We start from the raw sequence: 13,373 nt of genomic DNA on the forward strand, positions 1-13,373 counted from the left end.
CCAGGGACACAAAATCTCGAATTAATCAATTTTAAAGTCAGGCTGTAACAACAAAATGTGGACAAAGTCAAGGGGTGTGAATACATTCTGAAGACACTGTAGATTCAGAGTTCTGTCCTGTGTGTGTGAAATCACACACAGTCAACACACTACACAATCTTACACTGCGGATGTGACAACTAAAAAAACCACATCCTGAATTCTAGACTGTATGACACACAAAATTAAATTAAAAACCCACATCTGCAAACTGTATGTATGCAGGTGAACGTGAAAGTCAGACTTTCGTTTGGAAGAAAGGCATTTCACTGTACTTGTGCATGTGACTTTTAAACTTGTTAGCACATAGTGTGAGAATCCTCGTTTAACCATGTGTAATATCCTGACTGACAGAGCCTATTTCCCTCAGTGTGTTGACAGTGGTCTAACACAAAACGAGAGTTGATTGAAAGTGGGCTAATAATGCCTTCCTCCGATGTTCATTGAAAAAAGGCACATTGTTGTCCAGTTCCATTTCTGTTCCACTTACCTTGGTCCTTCCCAGGGGTGTGGTGATGCCGGAGCACGGAAGAGCAGAGCTCCCTCACTTTTAAAAATGTGAGAACGAACATTGTAAAATGTATTCTGATTAATTCAAAATAAATAATATTTCATTACCACTAAAATTCCATAAAAAAATGATTGAATGACAAACCAAATAATAATGTGTAGCAGCCTAGAGGTAGATATCGTAAATGGTGGTTTCTTCGCCATCTTCCCGCTGGCGGTGGCAAGAATGATGAAGAACTACAGGCTATGTGTGTTCACTTTGGAGGCCCGACCAGTTGGGCCAAATAGCGTTGAATAAAAAAAAAATCTAAATTCACTGTGTGTCTGTCGTAATGTTCATAAAACTCCACGAGCCCCCTCTCGCGCAGTGGAACCCAGAATGATATGTAACCACTACGGTGACACCGTTCTACCGAGGACACCCAAACCAGAGTGGCCACTGCAAAGCCCAAGGAGCCTGATCCTCTCTGGAAGTTGCTGTAGCCCTGCTTGGGATATTTAGCCTACATTGGCTATTGGTTGAGATATTCTAGCTTGGTATGTCAGAGTGGGCAATTGGAAATGTGAATTGGGCCAGGTTGGAGGTAATAATGCATTTAGGTTATCATTTATTGAGATGCATGAATACACCACACCAAAAGATTGATTTTATGGGTGTTTTAAAATGAATTTCCTGAAATTCTACATAGTAATGATTTATCTTTATTACTTGGTCAATTGATTTGATATCATGTTTAATCTATGCAAATAAATTATATGAATTTATGTTTTCTTTTATTCTGTAACAAGGTATATTTTAACCATGTGTTCAAGCTAATCAAATCAAAGTGTATTTATGAAACAGCATGTAAGCTACACAATACAACGCAAACAGTAACTCACAATAACGCTCCTCGCAAACAGTGCAATGATATTAAGCTATATGTATTTGTATTTACGTTAGGCTATAGCCTACAAATAGCTATACCACACAGTAGTTATAATCCTACTAGGCTACAGGTCTACTGCAAATTATTGTTCTTTATTCCAGAATTGTCCAAATGGCCGAGCTATCCTTCCACCACAAGTTGGATCAACTTCTTAAAGATCATTGCGCTATCCTGGCACTGTCCTTTCAGCACCTATGCCTAATAGTCATACTCATTAGGTTAGCTGAAGTCAAATTCTCATGCGCCAAAACTCAACAGAGCTCATGCGCCAAAACTCACTAGGCAGGTACATGCTTTGATTGAAACAAAAAAGGCTAATCGTTTGTTAAAGGGATACTTCAGGTTTTGTCAATGGGGCCCTTAATCTACTTCCCCAGAGTCATATGAACTCATAGATATAATTTTTTATGTCTATGCGTGCAGTTTGAAGAAAGTTGCTAACTAGCACAATTGCTAACTAGTGTTAGCGCAAAGACTGGAAGTCTGTGGGTATCTGCTAGCTGCAGATACCCATAGACTTCCAGTCACTGTGCTAACGCTAGTGAGCATTGACTTGCAAAACTACCTCTTACTTCCTTCATACTGGACACAGAGACATAAAAAGTTCATCTGACGAGGTCAGTAAGGGTAGGTAACGACACATCCGCCATGCTGATCCTCAACACGGGGGGTGCGTGCTCAGTCCCCTCCTGTACTCCCTGTTCATTCATGACTGCATGGCTAGGCACGACTCCAACACCATCATTAAGTTTGCTGATGACACAACAGTGGTAGGACTGATCACCGACAACGATGATACAGCCTATAGTGAGGAGGTCAGAGACCTGGCTGTGTGGTGCCTGGACAACAACCTCTCCCTCAACGTGATCAAGACAAAGGAGATGATTGTGGACTACAGAAAAAGGAGGACCAAGCACGCCTCCATTCTCATCGATGGGGCTGTAGTGGAGCAGGTTGAGAGCTTCACGTTCCTTGGTGTCTGCATCACCAACAGACTATCATGGTCCAAGCACACAAAGACAGTCATAAAGAGGGCACAACAAAACCTATTCCTCCTCAGGAGACTGAAAAGATTTGGCATGGGTCCTCAGATCCTCAAAAAGTTTTACAGCTGCACCATCGAGAGCATCCTGAATGGTTACATCACTGCCTGGGTATGGCAACTGCTCGGCCTCCGACCGCAAAGCACGACAGAGGGTAGTGCGTATGGCCCAGTACATCACTGGGGCCAAGCTTCCTGCCATTCAGGACCTCTATACAAGCAGAGGAAGGCCCTAAAAAATTGTCAAAGACTCCAGCCACCCTAATCATAGACTGTTCTCTCTGCTACCGCATGGCAAGCGGTACCAGAGTGCCAAGTCTAGGTCAAAGAGGCTACTAAACAGTTTCTACCCCAAGCCTATAAGACTCCTTGAGAACAGCTAAATCAAATGGCTACAAGAACTATTTGCATTCCCCCCCCCACCCCCACCTCCTCCTATTTTAACACTGCGCTATTCTGTGTTATTTATGCTAGGTCATTTAAAACTTACTCTACTCTACCTACTGTGTACATATTACCTTCAGATCGCCCCTCGACTAACCAGTGCCCCGCACATTGACTCTGTACCGGTACCCTTTATATATACATCGTACGTTTGTTTTTATCTGCTGCTCTTTAATTATTGTTTCTTTTTATTTTCTTTTATTTTTTACTTTTATTTTTACACTTATTTTTCCTAAAACGCATTGTTGGTTAAGGGCTTTGTAAAGTAAGCGTTTCACTGAAGTACTACACCTGTTGTATTCGGCGCATTGACAAATAACATTGATTTGATTCTGGGGAAGTAGAGTACAGTTGCCAAAATCCTAAAGTATACTCTAACCCATCGGCTCCTAATTCGCTCACAAAACAGTAATTCAAGAAGATCAAATGCATATTTCGTATGCACACGACTTGAGACAATCAAAATGATTGGCATGAAGCTGCAGCTTTTGAAGAATTATCATTCACAATTGCAGTGAGATGGCCTGTTTTTAAATTAGTGTACCTATGCCTAACTTTGTGATTGAGGTAGTTAAATTCAAAACTGTCTGTAGACAATGTGTGGGGGCCATAAGCATAAAGTTGCATTGAGGATGCATTTTATGCATTCTCTATAATGCACAGGCTATTCAATTTGGCTACATCTACAACCTACAAATAGGAACGTTATCAAGGTAATACACAATTTTTGGAGCCCACAATTTTGTAGCCCCAGCTGGTATAATATATATACAGTATATATACAGTGGGCAAAAAAGTATTAGTCAGCCACCAATTGTGCAAGTTTATCTCAATATACTTTAGTTATTACCCTTTTTGCAATGACAGAGGTCAAACGGTTTTCTGTAAGTCTTCAAAGGTTTTCACACCTGTTTGGGTATTTGTGCCCATTCCTCCATGCAGAATTCCTCTAAGGCAGTGATGTTTGGGCTGTCTGCTGAAGGCAACACAGACTTCAACTCCTCCAAACGATTTTCTATGGGTTGAGATCTAGAGACTGGCTAGGCCACTCAGGACCTTGAAATCTTCATCCGAAGCCACTCTTCGTTGCCCGGGTGGTGTGTTGGGATCATTGTCATGCTGAATACCCAGCCAGCGTTTCATCTTCAATGCCCTTGCTGATGGAAGGAGGTTTTTCACTCAAACTCATCGATACATGGCCCCATTCATTCTTTCCTTTATACGGATCAGTCGTCCTGGTCCCTTTGCAGAAAAACAGCCCCAAAGCATGATGTTTCCACCCCCATGCTTCACAGTAGGTATGGTGTCTTTGGATGCAACTCAGCATTCTTTGTCCCCAAACCCGAGAGTTGAATTTTACCAAAAAGTGATATTTTGGTTTCATCTGACATTCCCAATCTTCGTCTGGATCATCCAAATGCTCTCTAGCAAACTTCAGACGGGCTGGACATAAACAGGAGACACGTCTGGCACTGCAGGATTTCGCAGTCCCTGGCGCGTAGTGTGTTACTGATGGTAGGCTTTGTTTACTTGGTCCCAGCTCTCTGCAGGTCATTCACTAGGTCCCCCCGTGTGTCTGGGATTTTTGCTCACCGTTCTTGTGATCATTTTGACCCCACGGGGTGAGATCTTGCGGGAGCCCCTATCGAGGGAGAATATCGTGGTCTTGGTGTTTCCATTCCTAATAATTGCTCCCACAGTTGATTTCTTCAAACAAGCTGCTTACCATTTGCAGATTCAGTCTTCCCGCCTGGCAGGTCTACAATTGTTTCTGGTGTCCTTTGACAGCTCTTTGGTCTTGGCCATAGTGGAAGTTTGGAGTGTGACTGTTTGAGGTTGGGGACAGTGTCCTTTTATACTGATAACTCAAGTTCAAACAGGTCCATAATACAGGAATCGAGTGGAGGACAGAGGAGCTCTTAAAGAAAAGTTACAGGTCTGTGAGAGCCAAGAAATCTTGCTTGTTTGTAGGTGACCAAATACTATTTCCACCATAATTTGCAAAAAAATTCATTAAAAATCCTACAATGTGATTTTGGATCTTTTTTTTTCTCATTTTGTCTGTCATATTGAAGTGTACCTATGATGAAAATTACAGGCCTCTCTCATCTTTTTAAGTGGGAGAACTTGCACAATTGGTGGCTGACTAAATCCTTTTTCCCCCACTGTAGTGTGAACAGTGGTGTAATATAATTTTAAATCTGCTCCCTCACCTACAAATAAAATCGCACTACACCACTGTTCACACTATATATACTGTATATATATATACAGTGGGCTCCAAAATTACTGGCACCCTGACTGGCAATGCACAAACAATGCTTAAACAAATATAAACAATTATAGAGATAAACTCAAAATACCAACATGTGAGAAATACTGTACTTTATTAATGTTTCAATGGAACCAACTAAAATCATTCAATTATTTAATACAAAATAAATTTAACCAAAATCAAGGTTTCATAATTATTGGCACTCCTCATTTAGTACTTAGTGCAACCACAAGGGACGTTCTCTTGATAAGTGCGTGATTTTTACAATTTTTCTGTCCTGCTAATCCAGCGTTTCCCAAACTCGGTCCTCGGGACACCAAGGGTTGTAAGTTCTGGTTTATGCACTAACACTACACAGCTGATTAAAAAATAAATACTAAATAAAGCAACTGGGATGTTAGTCCATTTAGTGAGGTAGGATTTAATTGATTTAAGCGTTCTGCTAAAGTTTCTGGCAATGGTTTTATCTGAGGAAGGGAATAGATCTACTCCCAAATATTTTAAATGGGAAACAATTGGGATTCCATAAGTAGAGATGGAGTACTCCATCGGGGTAGGGCAGATTTGGTTAGATTAATTTTACAATTTGAGATTAAGCTGAATTTACCTATGATCTTCAATGCGTTTGGGAACGATTGAGATACATTGTCTAGATATAGTAAAATATAATATGCGTATATTGAAATGATCAGTAGATTTGAGGGAAATTGGTGTTATTTCATTCGATTGACGAATGGCCTGGGCTAGGTGTTCCATAGATAATAAAAACACCAAAGGAGAAATTGGATCGCCTTGCATGCTGCTTCTAGTGATTCTGAACGGCGCAGATATTGCCTCTTATAACTATGGCTGAGGGATTGGCATATAGTATTTTAATCATATTAATGAAATTGGAGCCAATTCCCATATGTTCCAAGACAGACCAGAGATATGACCATTCTATTATATCACAAACTTGTTCTGCATTGACAGATGAAACAGCCAGAGGAGCTGTTGTTTCTGATTAAACATTTAAGATATGTAATAGTCTGAGGTTATCCTAGGATAAATGTTTTTTAATAAACCTGCTTTGGTCCGTGTGGACCAATTTGGGTAAGTAAGTCTCGAAACGACAACATTTTGGAAAACAGTTAAATATCTGTCTTAATCAAAGATAGGGGGCGAAAGTCCCGAGTGGCGCAGCGGTCTAAGGCACTGCGGTGCTTGAAGTGTCACTATAGATCTGGATTCGATCCCGGGCTGTGTCACATCCAGCCACGACCGGGAGACCCATGAGGCAACACACAATTGGCACAGAGTTGTCCGGGTTAGGGGAGAGTTTGGTCGGCCGGGATGTCCTTGTCACTTCTGTGGCGGGCCGGGCGCATGCACGCTGACACAATCGCCAGTTGTACGAGACTAACTACAGAGACTAACTACCAAGACTAACTACCAATTGTATATCACGAAATTGGGGAGAAAAAGTGGTAAATAAAACATGATAAGGGGTGATAAGGATGACACCCAGTGTTCTCACTATCTTTTTTAAAATAACGACTCAAAACTTAGAGCTGTTTTCACATCTCTTCCAAATGAAACTTTGTGAATGGCTGTGTTAATAATTTTGAGCAATAGTGGACCTAATTGATTCCCTCATTTTAAATATACCTCAGGGGGAATAACATTCGATCCAGGTGATTTGCCTTTATTCATGCTATCCAATGCTCAGTGGTGAAAAATGCACTCAATTGTCATACTTGAGTACAAGTAAAGATACCTTAATAGAAAATGATTTAAGTAAAAGTGAAAGTCACCCAATAAAATACTATTTAAGTAAAAGTCTAAAAGTATTTGGTTTTAAATATACTTAAGTATCAAAAGTAAATGGAATTGCTCAAATATACTTAAGTATCAGAAGTAAAAGTATAAATCATTTCAAATTCCTTATATTAAGCAAACCGGACAGCACAATTTTCTTGTTTTTTATTTATTTACGGATAGCCAGGGGCACACTCCAACACTCCGACTTATATTTAGAAAACTGGCAGTAGGTGCTGACCAGGGATGTTATCTTGATAAGTGAGTGAATTGGACCATTTTCCTTTCAAAATGTAACGAATTCTTTTGGGTGTCAGGGAAAATGTATGGAGTAAAAAGTACATTATTTGGAGTAAAAAGTACAGGAGTGTAGTGAAGTAAAAGTTGGCTAAATTATAAATAGTAAAGTACAGATACCCCAAAAAACTACTTAAGTAGTAATTAAAGTATGTTTACTTGAGTACTTTACACCACTGCATTAAGAGAGATTTGGGCTCCCAGTGAGGCCGCTTCTTCTGTTGAGAGAAGAGGAGTTGTTCATTCTTTTAGAAAGGACTTAGTCTGGATTTGCAGTCAGAGGTGTACAGTTCTTTATAAAAGGCAGGAGAATCTTTGATTAATTTGGGTTTTGATTGTACTGTTTCAGATACAATAGTTGCTATATCAGCTAATTGATTATTTTTTACATTTTATTTTACCTTTATTTAACTAGACAAGTCAGTTAAGAACAAATTCTTATTTTCAATGACGGTCTAGGAACAGTGGGTTAGGGGGTAGAACGGCAGATTTTTACCTTGTCAGCTACGGGATTTGATCTTGCAACCTTTCGGTTACAAGTCCACTAGGCTACCTGCCACCCCATTACTGCATAGCTTGTTGGCTAGTAAATTACTGGGACGATTACCATGGAAGTAATGATTGAGTCTAACAACTCGATGGATGGCAAATTCTGCTCTCTGTCTTATCAATAAATTAAGTTCTGTCTTGACTTTGGAAAGAGTAGTAGCTAACTGGTGTGAAAAAGTGTTTGTTGAGAACGCTCTAACGCAGTTAACAACATTTCTTTAATTGTGATTTATTCAACCCAGACGCAAATGCAGTTGCATTATTTTTCATAAAACCTTTTGTGGCATTCCATAGAATTCGGGGGTCATCGACAAATTTTATTGGTCATTGTGAATTCATTTAGTGCCGTTTCAAATGTATCACAGAATGCAGGATTTTGTAGTAATGAAACGTTGAAACGCCGTCTTGTGGCTCTTTGAAAAGATTCTGAAATGTCTAATTGGCAGTACTAGGCGTGGTGATCGGTGATCAAGCTCATAGGTCAAATTTCTATTTTCTTAATTTGAGAAAATAGAGGTGTAGATAAAAATATAAATTCGATTCGGGATAATGTTTTATGCTTATTTGAGTAGAAAGTGTACTTGTTTGCTTTTGGATTATTTGCTCGCCAGGCATCACTGAGGTTGTAATTAGAGAGTATATGTTGGAGAGCCTTGGCTGCGTGTGGATTGCAGTTGGTCTTATTAGATTTGTCCCGCATGTCCAAAATTTAATTTTCGTCTGTCCCAATAACACAATGGAACTCAGTTCATTTAACAATATGCTGTTCAGAGAATCAAAAAAACGTAGGATCATACACATTAATAAAGGCAATTTTATTTTCATGATGGATACATTTAATGGAAAGTGATTCTGACTTCTTGGTCTTTGCCTTTACCCAAGACGGTGATTTTGAGTTTATTATGCATCATTATGATTATACCTTTAGCTTTGTTTGGGGCTGATGAAAAAGCAGACAGTTTGTACAAATGGTTCTGCATTTTATGTTGTCGTTATGGAGCAGGTGTGTTTCTTGGAGTATTGCTATATCAGTATGATTTCTTGCTAGGATTTCAAGACAGCTGGAACATTTGATAAGACAATTTAGGCCTTTTAAATACCAAGAGAGAATAGCTAGTGCTTCCATTGTTTTTCAGAAAGGAATGTTATATTAATTATAGAATTGTTATCTTTAGTATTGATGAGCTCATGGATGTGTAACAAAAAATGCCAAGAGTGTGCAAAGCTGTCAAAGGCAAAGGGTGGCTACTTTGAAGAATCTCAAATATGAAATATATTTGGATTTGTTTAACACTTTTTTGGTTACTATATGATTCCATATGTGTTCTCATAGTTTTGACGTCTTCACTATTATTCTACAAAGTAGAAAATAGTAAAAATAAAGAAAAACCCTGGAATGAGTACTGTAGGTGTCCAAAATTTTGACTGGTACTGTACAGTAGATCTTCACAATTGTTCATCATGGCCTATAGGCCAAGTCCTTCCAGGGAGATAAATTAAATAGCCTGCACTAAACGAAAGGGGACAGCAATCAACAGGAAGGAAAAAAATAACAGAAGCAATTAGCCCATATGGGACTGGCCATCTCTCCTTAGCAGTAGCAAAACATATAATGTAGGGGAATAGCTTCCAACTGATATAGCCATATTTTGCAAATGTATGAATTCAACGCACTGTAGCCCCACAAGGAAGCAGCCCCAGTCCTTGTGACAACTTAATATATTGACCATTGTTCATTAAATTGGCATGATGTCATCACTGTGTTAATATCCTGGACCAAAATATAAATGCAACATGTAAAGTGTGTTGGTCCCATGTTTTATGAGATAAAATAAAAGATCCCAGGAATGTTTAATATGCACAAAAAGCTTATTTCTCTACAATTTTGTGCAGGAATGTGTTTACATCCCTGTCAGTGAGCATTTCTCCTTTACCAAGATAATCCATCCACCTGACAGGTGTGGCATATCAAGAAGCTGATTAAACAGCATGATCATTACACAGTTGCACCTTGTGCTGGGGACAATGAAAGGTCACTCTATAATGTGCCATTTTGTCACAACATACTGCCACTGATGTCTCAAGTTGAGGGAGTGTGCAATTGGCATGCTGACTGCAGGAATGTCCACCAGAGCTGTTGCCAGATAATTTAATGTTCATTTCTCCAACGTTGTTTTAGAGAATTTGGCAGTATGTCCAACTGGCTTCACAACCGCAGACCACTTGTATAATGCACAGCCTCATGTCGCAAAGATCTGTACACAATTCCTGGAAGCGGAAAATGTCCCAGTTCGTCCATGGCTTGCATACTCACCAGACATGTCACCCATTGAGCATGTTTGGGATGCTCTGGATCGGCGTGTACGACAGCATGTTCCAGTTCCCGCCAATATCCAGCAACTTCGCACAGCCATTGAAGAGGAGTGGGACAACATTTCCCGCTGCATGAGGCAAATGGTGGTCACACCAGATACTAACTGGTTTTCTGATCCACACCCCTACTTTTTTTTAGGTATCTGTGACCAACAAGTGCACATCTGTATTCCCAGTCATGTGAAAACTATAGATTAGGGCCTAATGAATTTATTTCAATTGACTGATTTCCTTATGTGAACTAACTCAGTAAAATATGAAATTGTTGCATGTTGCATTTATATTTTTGTTCAGTCTAATAACAAAGTCCAATACTCACTAATATTAGTAATACTGTTCCTTGTACTCACTTGAAGGGGTGTCCTCACCATTGTCTTATGCTGAGGGCAGTATCATAGCCATCTGTTAGGCTGCGTGATTGTCCATGAATAACATACCTGAATATTGAGCCAGTCATAATGGGGTTCCATCTTTCAACTCGTCTCTTTGTATGTTGGGTTTGATGTGATTCCTGAAGAAGTCTTGAGCTTCCTTGGCATTGGAGAACGTGTGTGTTGTGCTCTGTAATTTCGAGATTAATTTTCCCGGGTGGATAAAGCAGCATCTGAAATTTAGCTTGAGTAGCTGGGATTTCACCTCATTGTAAATCACACTCTTTTTTTTAGCAGTTCGGCACTCGGGTCTGGGTAGATGCGGATACTCTTCCCTGCATAGGTCAGAACCCCCGATTCCGCTGCAAGGCAAACAATTTGCTATTTGACTTAAAAATCTGTGGATTTGTACAATCATACAGTGACTTCGGTGAGGACCGGGTGCAATGTTAATTAGTGGCATGAGACCCAGCTTCTCCTGCCCGAACAGTTCATAGAAAACATTGCTCATGAAAGAAGTTTGGTAGCCCGCTCCCATGCCAGTTTCAAGTCCTACGACCCACACATTGAATTATCGGAGACTGATTTAAGTGATTCCATTTAGTCTTTTATGAGATTTATTTGCCCTTAGTTTGCGCTGTTCCTATGTCACACCTCTGTCGCATTGGCTACCTTCCCCAGACTTTCCACTTTAGTTCCGCACTGCGTCGAACAACAACATTGATGAATATGCTGATTCGGTGAGCGGGTTTATTAGCAAGTGCATCGGCGATGTCGTACCCACAGCGTCTATTAAAACATTCCCAACCCAGAAACCGTGGATTGATGGCAGCATTCGCGCAAAACTGAAAGCGCAAACCACTGCTTTTAATCAGGGCAAGGTGACCGGAAACATGACCGAATACAAAGTGTAGCTATTACCTCCGCAAGGCAATCAAACAAGCTAAGCGTCAGTTTAGAGACAAAGTAGAGTCGCAATTCAACGGCTCAGACACGAGAGGTATGTGGCAGGGTCTACATCACGGACTATAAAGGAAAACCAACCCCGTCGCGGACCAGGATGTCTTGCTCCCAGACAGACTAAACAACTTCTTTGCTCGCTTTGAGGACAATACAGTGCCACTGACACAGCCCGCTACCAAAACCTGCGGGCTCTCCTTCACTGCAGCCGACGTGATTAAAACATTTAAACATGTCAACCCTCGCAGTGCTGCAGGCCCAGACGGCATCCCCAGCTGCATCCTCAGAGCATGCGCAGACAAGCTGGCTGGTGTGTTTACGGACATATTCAATCAATTCTTATCCCAGTCTGCTGTCCCACATGCTTCAAGAGGGCCACCATTGTTCCTGTTCCCAAGAAAGCTAAAGTAACTGAGCTAAATGACTACCGCCCCGTAGCACTCACTTCCGTCATCATGAAGTGCTTTGAGAGACTAGTCAAGGATCATATCACCTCCACCCTACCTGACACCCTAGACCCACTCCAATAGGTCCACAGACGACACAATCGCAATCACACTGCACACTTCCCTAACCCATCTGGACAAGAGGAATACCTATGTGAGAATGCTGTTCATCGACTGCAGCTCAGCATTCAACAACATAGTACCTTCCAAACTCGTCATTAAGCTCGAGACCCTGGGTCTCGACCCCGCCCTGTGCAACTGGGTCCTGGACATCCTAATGGGCCGCCCCCAGGTGGTGAGGGTAGGTAACAACATCTCCACCCCACTGATCCTCAACACTGGGGCCCCACAAGGGTGCGTTCTCAGCCCTCTCCTGTACTCCCTGTTCACCCATGACTGCGTGGCCATGCATTCCTCAAACTCAATCATCAAGTTTGCAGACGACACTACAGTGGTAGGCTTGATTACCAACAACGACGAGACGGCCTACAGGGAGGAGGTGAGGGCCCTCGGAGTGTGGTGTCAGGAAAATAACCTCACACTCAACGTCAACAAAACAAAGGAGATGATTGTGGACTTCAGGAAAAAGCAGAGGGAGCACCCCCCTATCCACATCGACGGGACAGTAGTGGAGAGGGTAGAAAGTTTTAAGTTCCTTGGCGTACACATTACGGACAAATAGAAATGGTCCACCCACACAGACAGCGTGTTGAAGAAGGCGCAGCAGCGCCTCTTCAACCTCGGGAGGCTGAAGAAATTTGGCTTGTCACCAAAAATACTCACAAACTTTTACAGATGCACAATCGAGAGCATGCTGTCGGGCGGTATCACCGCCTGGTACGGCAACTGCTCCGCCCATAACCGTAAGGCTCTAAAGAGGGTAGTGAGGTCTGCACAACGCATCACCGGGGGCAAACTACCTGCCCTCCAGGACACCTACACCACCCGATGTCACAGGAAGGTCAAAAAGATCATCAAGTACAACAACCACCCGAGCCACTGCCTGTTCACCTCACTACCATCCAGAAGGCGAGGTCAGTACAGGTGCATCAAAGCAGGGACCGAGAGACTGAAAAACAGCTTCTATCTCAAGGCCATCAGACTGTTAAACAGCCGTTTTGAGGCGCAGTGTGCGAAAGTCGTAATTGCACAGCAGACAGCCCCAGCGAAACTGAAGGACGGAGACCGAAGATCGTTAATTGGGAGGTGGGCCACAATCGCTGCTGCGAGTGTGGCAACTCTGGTCAAGACTAACAGGAAGACGTATGATCTCTGTAATTGCAAAAAGGCTCCTGTTACTGCGGAAAGTTATGTACTTATAAGATCTGCTTTATCTGCACG

General features: G+C 41.6%; 1 protein-coding gene across 5 annotated transcripts in view; it reads right to left on the bottom strand.

Annotated features, from left to right (window-relative positions):
- Positions 1-13,373, bottom strand: part of LOC111974314 (G protein-coupled receptor kinase 5) — a 77,284-nt gene that overhangs the window by 30,431 nt on the left and 33,480 nt on the right. The window lies entirely within an intron of this gene.

This window comes from Salvelinus sp. IW2-2015, linkage group LG15, assembly GCF_002910315.2.
Source record: "Salvelinus sp. IW2-2015 linkage group LG15, ASM291031v2, whole genome shotgun sequence".
In the NCBI taxonomy this organism is placed as follows: domain Eukaryota; kingdom Metazoa; phylum Chordata; class Actinopteri; order Salmoniformes; family Salmonidae; genus Salvelinus; species Salvelinus sp. IW2-2015.